Raw genomic sequence first — 12,566 nt, 5'->3', positions numbered from 1 at the left:
ACGTGTCCTGGGCTGGGAATAGCCAAGCTTTTATTAAACAGCATCGGGGCGCCTGGTCGGCTAGGAATACCAGTCACTTCAAATGCCCACTATCCTAATTATACACTCTCGGCTTAAGGACACTTTTACTTATGCCAAAATGAAGGGGGATTTTAAAAAATAGAAGACGGAGGAGGCGCTGAATGGGGCAGGTGGGGTGTGGGGAGGCCAAGGAAGGCAAATGAGAACTCTGAATTCCCAGCCTGCAAGGGACCACCCGCCAAGATTTGTGGTCTCAAAGGCTTGCTGAGTCCGGTATCCCAATCCTTTCTAAGGGACCCACCCCCCAAAATCATCACCCGAATTCCTGTGAAGGACTCAGCCCTAAGACGCAACCACCTGGTAAAGTGGTGAAGGCTACTGCTCCATTTTCCTTTCCCACATGGACAGCCAGGGCCGCCTTCTCACCAGCACCGGCCCTCATGGCTGAGCCCCAGAGTGAGCTGTTGAACCGAGGCCAGGCGTGTTCCTGAGAGACGGCATCCCCTCAGTGGCCTTCAGGATTCCTTTTCATTTGATTCTTGTTGAAAAACATTAGGCTAAAAAAAAAAAAAAAATCCCATAGATGGAAGTAGGAATCATTTTCCATTTTTTGCAATTAAAATTGAAATACCAAACAAAGGTAGTATTCCCAAAACAAGCAAGAGAGATTAAGAGTTGCTCTGCTCGGTCTAAACTCATCCAATTGTACACCTTAAATATGTGCAGCTTTTGGTCTATCAATTACACCCTCAGTAAAGCTGTAAAAAAAAAAAAAAAGAAAGAAAAGAAATACACCAAGATACTAACTGAGGTGGGCTTCTGTGGAGGAAGAAGGTATAAAGATGGTTTAATTTTGGTTCTTTCTACTTTTCAATATTTTCCCAATTTTCTCTAGTAAGCAGGGTCTAGTTTTGTAATTGGAAAAATAAATACATAAACTTTTTATTAAAAGAATTGATCTGCAGATAAAGTTACAGATCAAAGTAAATTCAATACACCCACTGAGGAAGAGTTTGTGCTCAGGCCCTGGGGCTGTTCTAATAACCACCCAGGAGGTTCTGAGCTGGCAAGGAAGACCGATCCGGCTGGAGGGTTCCTGATTTACAATTCACTCAGCTGGAGAGGGTCTTTTTAGATAAGGTGGCTTGAGGGCGGGGCAACTTTGTACCCAGTGTGAGCCTGCCTTCCCTTCAGGAAACAGCCGCCTTTGTGCCCACAAGGACCAGCCATCATAACCATAATAATAATGCAAAGCAAGCATTGGAATATGCCCCATTTTACAAATCGCTTTTATTTACAGTATGTCACTATCCACCCCGCTGGGTGGGTATTATCGTCTCTACTTTATAGCTTAGCAAACTGAGGCCACAAACTGTGAAGTAACTTGCCCAGTTGTCAGTGGCAGAGCCAGGAAGCCAACCCACCTGGAACTACAAGTTCCCTTACTTTTCCCCCTGCCCACACCGCGTGCCGCTAAAATATTTTTAAACTGTGACTTTGGAGTAAACAACTTTCTTTTTGCTTCCAAAGTCCAAGCTGGACCAAGCCTCATGCTGCTCTCCGGCCCTCCCCACACGACGACAACAGTATGTAGTTGTGTGCTTTTCAGCAAGTTACTCGACCTTCCTGGGTCTGTTACCTTATCCCCGTAAAGTGGGGCACATACCTAAAAAGAAACGAAATTGAGTTATTTGTAGTGAGGTAGATGGACCTAGAGTCTGTCACACAGAGTGAAGTAAGTCAGAAGGAGGAAAACAAAAACCGTATGCTAACACACATGTATGGAATCTAAAAAAGAAAAAAAATGGTTCTGACTGGAAACTAGGAGCAGGACAGGAATAAAGATGCAGACGTAGAGAATGGACTTGAGGACACGGGGAGGGGGAAGGGTAAGCTGGGACGAAGTGAGAGAGTGGCATGGACTTATATACACTACCAAATGTAAAATAGCCAGTGAGGAGCAGCTGCATAGCACAGGGAGATCAGCTCGGTGCTCTGTGACCACCTAGAGGGGTGGGATAGGGAGGGTGGGAGGGAGACGCAAGAGCGAAGAAATATGGGGACATACGTATATGTATAACTGATTCACTTTATTATAAAGCAGAAACTAACACACCATTTTAAAGCAATTACACTCCAATAAAGATGTTTTAAAAAAACAAAACAAAAAAAAAACAAAAAGAATGTATATATTGGACATGCCTATATTTGCATAAAACACCTTTGGAAAGATACACAAGAAACTGGGACACCTCAGTTCCCTCCGAGCAGGGGAACCAGGTGGCAGGTGGCAGGGGAGCACGGAAGACTTGCACTGTGTTCCTTTTTGTACCTTTTGAGTTTGTGACTGTATTACCTGATCAAAAAAAGTAAATAAATATATTTTTTGAAAGCCAATGGAAAAATCCCAAGCCAGTTTCCCTTTGGGGAGGTGGATCTGCCTCGGTGGCCTTCAGTGTGAGTTGTCACAGAAAGAGGGGTATATTTCCAATTCTGTATTTAAAAGACTCTTTCTAAGGCAGAAAAACTTCTTTATAAGAAAATCAACTATTGTCATTCAACAAAAAAGGAAGAAGGAGGAAGAGGAGGAAGAAAAGCAAGCAGCCATCAGGCCGAGCAGGTTTTGACATCTCTAAGCCCCTGCACGGCAAGCTCCAGCAGCTCCTCCTCCCCTGCCTTTGCCAAGGACGAGTCTCCAAACCTGCTCAGTGCTGGGCCCCAAGCTGACCAGCAGCACTGATGCACTTCGGCCTCAGACTGCCTGGGTCTGACTCCCCTCCCCTCATAGCTATTATCAGATTCTCAACACTCAAAGGGGTTTTCATGATTCCCCCAAAGGATGAGAGCTACAAATGTAGAGGTAAAGACAGACATATATAGAGCCTTCGAGGATGGGGGCCTTCTAAGACCCTCACCTTTTAGGGTCTCTGCACAGGCTAGTACTTCCACCTGGAATGCTCAGATCTTCCCCAGACTGGCTCCTTCTAGCCATGCCATCTAAAGTAGCCACCTTGGGCTTCCCTGGTGGCGCAGTGGTTGGGAATCCGCCTGCCAATGCAGGGGACACGGGTTCGAGCCCTGGTCTGGGAAGATCCCACATGCCGCGGAGCAACTAAGTCCGTGCGCCACAACTACTAAGCCTGCGCTCTAGAGCCCGCGAGCCACAACTACTGAGCCCGTGAGCCACAGCTACTGAGCCCGCGTGCCGCAACTACTGAAGCCTGCGCGCCTAGAGCCCATGCTTCGCAACAGAGAGAAGCCACCGCAATGAGAAGCCCGCACATCACAACGAAGAGTAGCCCTCGCTTGTCGCAACTAGAGAAAAGCCCGTGCGCAGCAACAAAGACCCAACACAGCCAAAAATAAACAAAATAAAAATAATAAAAAAAATAAAAAATAAAAAAAATAAAGTAGCCACCTTGCTCTCTTTATTCCAAAACACCATTTATTTTTATACCATTCATCATTATCTTATTCATTTTTATTCCTACACACATACACACACACACAACCCCTAGGAGGGTGGGAATTTGGGCAGTTTCATTGTTGTACCCCAGTGCCTGGCATGGTACCTGGCACCTGTAATTCTCCATACATACCTATGGAATGGTGGAACTACACACTCAGACAAAGCAACGCCTCACGTTCTGGGTATTATGGGACACAGAAGTGGGACAGGCAATCTAGACTGGGGGCAGACATTCCTGGCAAAGGCACATGAAATTTAGGGAAGTGACAAGCAGTTTGGTGTTGCTGGAACACAGACTATTAGACAGTATTCAAGCAAACCAGCTATAAAAAGATATTTTTCAGACAATAGGACAAATTTGGACAGGGACTAGGTGATGTTAAGAAATTACTGATAATTTTGTTAAGTATGATAACAGCATGGTAGTTATATATTTATCTAAGTCCTCAGTTGTTAAAGATACAAAGTGAAGTATTTACAGGTGAAATAATATATCTGGGGTTTATTTTAAACTACTCCAGAGGGGGAAAGTGTATGGGGGAAGTGGCAGTGGGTGGTGGGTGGAGACAACTGAAACAAAATTTGAAAAATGTTGATCATTGTTGAAGCTGGTTTGACGGACAAATGGAGGTTGAATGTACTATTCTCTCTACTTTTGTGTGCTTTTAAATGTCCATAAGAAAAAGCTGTGATATATATTAGTGAATTACAGGAAGAACAACAGCAGGGGCCAGATCACAAAGGGCTTCCTGTGCCAGGTAGAGGAGGCTAGACTTGATCCTGCAGGTAAGGAGCCATCAAAGACTTTTTAGCCAAAGAGTGGCTTGATCAGATTTGCATTTTAAAAACATTGCTGTAGCCGCTGGGACAACAGAAATGAGCCTGCTGAGGCCCAGCTCCAAAGTGGCTGAGAAGCCTCTGCTTACTCCTGATGGAATGAGTCCTAGTGCCTTCCTCTCTCAGCCTGCCCACAGTGCCTTTCTTACTTGGTGAGAGGGGGGGATGGGGGGAGTGTAATGGAAAGACTTTTTTTTTTTTTTTTTGCAACAGATGCTTGAAGTAAAAACATTCAAACGATAAGATAATGGTTCCCGCATAACCCCATACCTCAGCAATCACCACAGTTAGCAGTTTGGTGTTTATATCTCCAGACTTTTTTCATTTATTTCATAAATTTTTACTGAGCACCTACTATGTACCATGCAGCATGCCAGGCACTGGGGTTATATCTGTGGACAAAACAGACAACAATCCCTGACCCCAGGGAGCTGGCATTATGCATACATGACCATTTGACTTTTTTTTTTTACATGAATGAAATCATCCTTTCTGGTAACCTGATTTTTCTCACTTTGTTATATGCCATGGACAGCTTTCCATATCAGTCCACAAAGAACTACCATATTATCTTTTATGACATATTTCAGACATACCAAAAAATCTGGATACCATAAAGTGGTCACATTATATGGATGCTCCAAAATTTGTTTAACTTGTCCCCTAATGCTGAACATTCAGAATGCTCTCATTTTTCCTTACAGATAAAAACACTGCACAACAAAAAAACTACTAGAGCTAATAAACAAATTCAGCAAAGTTGCAGGGTACAAGGTAAACAAGCAAAAATCAGTGTGTTTCTATATCCATGAACAACCTGAAAAGGAAATTAAGAAAATTCTATTTACAATAGCATCCAAAAGAATAAAATAGTTAGAAATAAACCTAGCCAAAGAGGTGAAAGACTTGTATATCGAAAACTACAAAATGTTACTGAAAGAAAATGACACAAGTAAATGAAAGACATATGTGCTCATATTGGAAGACTTAATTTTGCTACAGTGTCGCTACTACCTAGAGTTATCCACAGATTCAATGTAATCCCAATGACTTTTTTGCAGAAATAGAAAAATCCATCCTGAAATTTATATGGAATCTCAAGCGACGACAAATAGCCAAAACAATCTTGAAAAAGAAGAACAAAGTTGGGGCGTCCCTGGTGGCACAGTGGTTAAGAATCCGTCTGCCAATGCAGGGGACACGGGTTCGAGCCCTGGTCCGGGAAGATCCCACATGCCGCAGAGCAACTAAGCCCATGCGCCACAACTACCGAGCCCGCGTACCACAACTACTGAAGCCCTCGCGCCTAGAGCCCGTGTTCCACAACAAGAGAAGCCACCATCGCAGTGGTTGGGAATCTGCCTGCCAATGCAGGGCACATGGGTTCGAGACCTGGTCTGGGAAGATCCCACATGCCACAGAGCAGCTAGGCCCGTGAGCCACAACTGCTGAGCCTGCGCGTCTGGAGCCTGTGCTCCGCAACAGGGGAGGCCACGATAGTGAGAGGCCCGCGCACCGCGATGAAGAGTGGCCCCCGCTCACCGCAACTAGAGAAAGCCCTCGCACAGAAACGAAGACCCAACACAGCCAAAATAAATAAATAAATAAATAGTGTTCCCTTTAAAAAAAAAAAAAGAGTAAACAAACATTTAAAAAAAAAAAAAAAGAGAAGCCACCGCAATGAGAAGCCAGTGCACCACAACGAAGAGTAGCCCCCGCTTACCACAACTAGAGAAAGCCCACGCACAGCAGCAAACACCCAACGCAGCCAAAGATAAAAATAAATAAATTAATTAATTAATAAAAAAAAGAACAGGACTCATTGTTCCTGATTTGAAAGCTTACTACAAAGCTACAGTAATCAAAACAGTACGTTAATGGCACAAGTATAGACATACAGACCAATGGAACAGAATTGAGAGTAGAGAAATAAACCCACACATTTATGGCCAACTGATTTTGGACAAAGGTGCCAAATCTATTCAATGGGAAAAGAATAGTCTCTTCAACAAAGGGTACTGCAAAAAATAAAAAAAATTAAAAAATAAACCACAAAGTTAGATCTCTACCTCACACCATAAATAAAGATCAACTCCAAGTGGATCATAGGGGACTTCCCTGGTCGTGCAGTGGTTGGGAATCCGCCTGCCAATTCAGGGGACACGGGTTCGATCCCTGGTCCGGGAGGATCCCACATGCCACGGAGCAACTAAGCCCGTGCACCACAACTACTTAGCCTGTGCTCTAGAGCCCGCGAGCCACAACTGCTGAAGCCTGTACGCCTGGAGCCCGTGCTCTGCAACAAGAGAGGCCACCGCAGTGAGAAGTCCGCACACCACAATGAAGAGTAGCCCCCGCTCGCAGCAACTAGAGAAAACCCACGAGCAGTGACGAAGACCCAACACAGCCATAAAAAAATAAATAAATTTATTTTTTTAAAAAGAGTGGATCATAGACCTAAATGTAAGAGCTAAAACCATGAAACTCTTCGAAGAAAACATAGGGGTAAGTCTTCATGACCTTGGGTTTGGCAATGGATTCTTAGCTATGACACCAAATGCAGAAGCAGCAAGAGGAAAAATAGATAAATTGGACTTCCTCGAAATTAAATACTTTTGCTGCCGCAAAGGACATTATCAAGAAAGTGAGAAGACAACCCACAGAATGGGTTAAGATATTTGCAAATCATATATCTGATAAAGATCTAGTATCCAGAATGTATAAAAAACTCAGCAGCAAAAAGACACACAACCCAGTTTAAAAATGGGCAAATAACTTGTTTAACCATTTCTCCAAAGAAGACACAAAAATGGACAATGAGCAGATGAAAAGATGTTCAACATCATTAATCATTAGGGAAATGCAAATCGAAACCACAATGAGTTGCCAGTTTATTCCTATTTGGATGGTTATAATAAAAATAAAACAGAAAATAAAAAGAGTCTATGAAGATATGGAGAAATTGGAACCCTCATATATTGCTATGGGAATGCAAAATGGTGCAGCCACTGTGGAAAACTGTTTGGCAGTCCCTCAACAAGTTAAACATAGAATTACCATATGACCCACCAATTCTAGTCCTAGGTATATGCCCCAAAAGAATTGAAAATGGATGTTCAAATACTTGTACACGAATATTCATAGCAGCACTCTTCATAATAGCCAAAAGGTGGAAACGACTAAAGTGTCCATCAATGGATGAATGAAGGAAAAAATTGTGGCATATGCATACAGTGGAATATTATTCAGCTGTAAAAAAGGAATGAAGCACAGATACATGTTACGGTACTCGAAAACATCATGCTAAGTGAAAGAAGCCAGACACCAAAAGTTGCATAGTGTTATGATTCCATTTATATGAAACATCCAGAATAAGCAAAAGCATAAAGACAGAAAGCAGACTGGTTGTTGTCTGGGCAGAGGGGGAAATGGGGAGTAACTGTTTAATGGGCATGGATTTTACTTTGAGGTAATAAAAGTGTTTTGAAACTAGGCAGAGGTGGTGATTGCACAACATTGTGAATATACCAAATGCCATTGATTTATTGACTTTAAAATGGCTAATTTTATGTTATGTGAATTTTGCCTCAAAGAAAAATTATTGCAATGAAGATCGTCTCACTTACACCCTTGCACATTTGTTGTATTATTTCCTTATGATATCTTTGTTGAAATGGAACTGCTGGATCAAAGGGCGTGGACATTAAAAACAAACAAACAAAAGAGATGATGGATTTTGATCCCCAGAAGTGTTCATTGTTTGAATTTTGGTTGCTGTGATTTTATTGGTGAGATTGGACAAGTTTTTATATGCTTAGCAGTAAGTTAGTAACTATCTGTCTCTTCCATTACACTCAAGACCTTTCCCACCTGTTCATGTCAGCACTCCTGACTGGCACATAGTAGGACTTTAGTCGTAGTGGTGAGGAGCTGAAGGGAAAGCAGTGACTGTCAGCTCTTCCTGGTTCCCCCAGGGGCCAAGGCTAGCTCTCGACGTCCAGTGCAGTTCTAACACACATTCCCCCAGAAGTCACCTAAACGCTGTTGGGATTCACACTGTGAGTGGCATGGAGGGCATGGGTTTGTATTAGTTGGAAATGGAGATAAAGATAGAATAAGGGTGAGAATGAGGGTTAAACTGGGAGGTGGGAATAATGTTTACACGTGTCTGTGAATGGAGACAAACAGAAGAGAAACCACGAAATCACAGCTATATACTGGGGGCGGGGGGTGGGTGTGGTGGTGGAGAGGGACAACTTCTCCAGTCTTCCCTGGCTGGCTTCTCTGCCAGGCTTGTGGATGCTGCCCTGAAGCTTTCCTGCCAGACTGGACTTCCTCCTCTGAAGGCACCTGTCATCTCCAGGGCGTGGTCCTGGGTTACCATCCTAGAAGGCGGGAGAGAGAGAGGGGCAAATGCCATCCTTCCAACCCTATCCACTCTGTCCCTGAGTTACTGGGCTCTCCTCTACCAGCCTTCATCTGATTTTCACTCATATTTTTTTCTCCTTTGAGGAGTATTCTGCAGAATCTGTTTCATATTCCACTCCTGAGCCCACTTGGCTAATCTCTGCCCCATCTCACTTCTGACTCTCCTGCAACTTCTCTCTCCCACACCCAGAAGCCGGACTCTCCGGCTCAGCCATTCCTTCATTCAACAGATATTTATTGATAGCCTGCTATGTGCCAGGCAGTATACTAGTCATCAGAGATACAGAAGTGAACAAAACACAAAAATCCCTACCCTTGTGGAATGTGCATTGTAGCTGGACAGACAGAACAAATATAATATGGCAAGTGGTGATGAGTCCTATGGAGAAAAATAAAGCAAGGTAAGAGTTGAGAGTGACAGGATTACTGTTTTAGATAGGGTGCCCAGGGAAGGCCCATTTGAAGAGGTGACATTGAGCCAAGACCTGGATGCAGTGAGGTGACAAACCATGTGGCTCCCCTGTAAAGTGTTCCAGGCAGAGGGAACAGCAAATGCAAAGTGCCTGAGACAGGAACCACCTTGTCACATGTGAAAAACATCAAGGCTGGTGTTCTGGAAGCGAAGGGAATCGGGGTGGGGGAGGAAAGAGTGCAGAGAAGTAGGAGGGCCCAGGTCCTACAGGCGCTGTAAGGACCTCGACGTTTGCCCTGGGGGAGACGGAGCGCTGTTGGAGGCTCCTGAGTAGAGAAGGACAGGATCCCTCTGGCTGCTGCGTGGAGAACAGACTGGAGGGCATGGGGGAGCAAAGAGACCAGTCAGGAAGCTGCAGCAGTGATCTAGGTAAGAGATGACAGTGGCTATATATGTATAACTGAATCACTTTGCTGTACACTTGAAATTAACACAGCACTGTAAATTAACTATACTTCAATTTTTTTTAATTAAAAAAGAGAGGCAGAGAGAGAGATGACAGTGGCTTGGACCAGAGTGGTGGCTGTGGAAGTGGTGAGAAGTGGTTTGGCTCCTGGATGTACTTTAAAGAGACAGCTGACAATCTGCTTATCAGTTGAACATAGGGTGAGAGAGAAAGACAAGGTTTGGGGCCTGAGAAACTGAGTGAACAGAGGTGCCATTTACTGAGCTTGGGAAGCTGGTGTGGGTGGGGGGTGGGACGGGCGAGGGGGGATCAAGTGCCTTATTGGCCTGAGTTCAGGAGAAAGGACTGGGATCTCTCCCGGAAGCTTAGGGCTCAGCTCGATTGCTTGCTGGTGGGGGTGGAGGGTGGATGGTGAAAGTGGAGGCAATGCACATGGTTTACTGAGTAAAACTGTACCAGGCTCCACGTATGATCTGCCCACGCCACCTTCAGTGAGCACATCAAGGCTGAATTTCTTAACGTGGCATCCTTACCGACCCCATCCTGTGCTGCTCTCCTAGTTCCCATTAATGCCTTTGCACATGCTGTCCCCAACACCTGGTGAAGGCTGGCCCTCTGCTCAGATGTCATCTCTTCTTATCTCCCGCTTGATTTGATCTGTCTGCTTTTCTATCTCCCCCACTGTATTGGGAACTCCTTGAGGGCCAAATTGGCACCATGGTCCCCTCTGAGGCCTTGGTGACCAAAACAGGGACGAGCAGGGGCTCAGCTCATGTCTGTGGCCCGAAGGAACAGCTATGTAGGAATAACAGTCAGCCCTGAGCCCACCCCAATGGGTCGGGAGGCTCGACTTCCCACACAGGCATATGTGACAATGAGGAAAACAGGGCCAAGGAGGTGAAGTCAAGCTTGGAACTGGACTTGGATTGGAAGTCTGACTCCATCCCCCAAGCAGCAGGGAACAGGGGTCAGAGAAGAGTAATTACTCACATGTGTACAGCACTTGAGAGTTTATAGCCACAGACATTATCTCATTCAACCCTGGCACAGCCTCATGAGGTAGGTATTCTTATTTTTCCCACTTTACATGGAAGGAAACTGAGGCCCAACGAGCTAAAGTCACTTGCCCAAGGTCACACAGCTAGGAAGTGGCAGCCTCAGTTCTTGAACAAAGGTCAATCTGATGGCAGAGCCCCGGGCTCTGGACCTAAGACTAGGTCAGGCCTTGAGCTGGCTGGGAAGGGGACCAGTCGGGTCTGGACAGCCGTTTCCCCCTCCCTACCTGTCCCTCCTTTGTACCAAGCTGGTGGCAGTATGAATTGGCATTTACCCATCCCCTCAGACCAGGCGAGGCCAGGGCCAGGCAGCCTGGGATTCAAATGCAGCAGGGATCATCCAGAGTCGAGACTCCAAAGGTATCACTTGGTAGAAGTTTGAAGAAAATGCAAAGAGGCTATGGGAACCTTCCTTCCTCTTCCCAAGGAAGGCTTTAGGGGTGAGCCCCATCAGGCTGGCTGAGAGTCTGTCCCAGCCCAAAGCCCCTTCTTTCTGGTTGGGCGCGGGGCCCAGAGAGTTCTTGGCTGGCAGCAGCTGGGCCCTTGCACCTGTGGGTCTGGCTCCCCTGCTTCACAAACACACGCCCCCACCAAGCTCGGTGCTGCTTCCAGATGGCCGGTCACTTATGCCTTCACCCCACTTTGGGCCTTTCTCTTTCCCATTTGATTTCTTTTCCTTGCCTTGTTTTCTTCCCAGGCATTCACCCTCTTGCTCTTTTGCTCTCTCCTTCTCTCTCCGCTGAATACATTTCTTTCTGCTCAGTCTGTCTGCCTCTTTTCCTCTGACTCTAACCAAGTAGCGATGCAGTGCTAGCTTCCTCCTCTGTAACAGTGTGAGGTTCAGATGAGGTCATCTTTCCAGGCCCCACTGGCTCTGACATTCAGTTTTGAGGAATGGCAAGAACCTTGGGGTGGGGGGTAGCTAGAGAGCAAAAAAGGGAGATAGAAGCAGGCAGAACTGGGTTCAAATCCCAGCATCCTCATTTGCTAGCTGTGTGACCTCAGCAAGGTTGCCTCACCTCTCTGAGCCTCCTTCTGTAAAATGGGATTGATAATAATAGCGACGACCTCAGTGGGGTAGAAGGGGCTGTGAATTGACCCTGCTCACGGGTGGGAAAGTCCTTTAGGAACTATAAGGGGCAGGTCCCAGCAGACATTACGTTACTTAGAAGGCAGTGAGGCCCACTGGTCGCTAGCAGAGGCTCTGGGGCCTGGTTTGAATCCTCAGCCCAAAAACTAACAGGGTGTAGGACATAGGCAAGCTGCCTAACATCTCTGTGCCTCAGTTTTCCTATCAGAAAAATAGAGATGAGGTAACAATAGTAGTCGCCCAGCACCTCAGGTTGTTGTGGGGATTCGAGGAGAGAATAAATATGGAACACTAAGAACAGTGAGGGTCTGTCGCCTAGTAAGTGCCCAAGAAACGTTACCATTGATGTTTCTCATCAGAGCTGGGAGGGGTAAAACTCTCCTGAGGTGGCAATCTTAGGGGTGCTATGCCACTGCAGGAACATCAGCCATGCGCTCATCCAGGCTCATCTCTTTGCAGGGCCTCCGAATATGTTTGTTCAGATCATACGCCACACAGGGACCCCTGAAATTCAGCTTGTGTTCCTCCTGCAAAGCCGCGTGCCCTGGGGTGAGGGTTATGTAAATCCCAGAGGGAGCAGCACCTGTTTCTAATTGGTCCTCCCAGAGGAGGTGACTTTTTGTGATTGGCACAAGGAGCCTGGATGTGCTGGCTGAGGGCATTGTCTCAGTGTGGAGCCAGCAGAGGGACCTTGGGTCACTGGGCCTGTGGTCCTCTCCTCGTGGCTGGCAGCAGAGTCTGCACCCTGACCCCCTGAGCTACCTTAGGTCCTCCATCTGTCTCCAGCT

This window comes from Balaenoptera musculus, chromosome X, assembly GCF_009873245.2.
Source record: "Balaenoptera musculus isolate JJ_BM4_2016_0621 chromosome X, mBalMus1.pri.v3, whole genome shotgun sequence".
NCBI lineage: Eukaryota > Metazoa > Chordata > Mammalia > Artiodactyla > Balaenopteridae > Balaenoptera > Balaenoptera musculus.
This window is presented reverse-complemented; position numbering follows the sequence as displayed.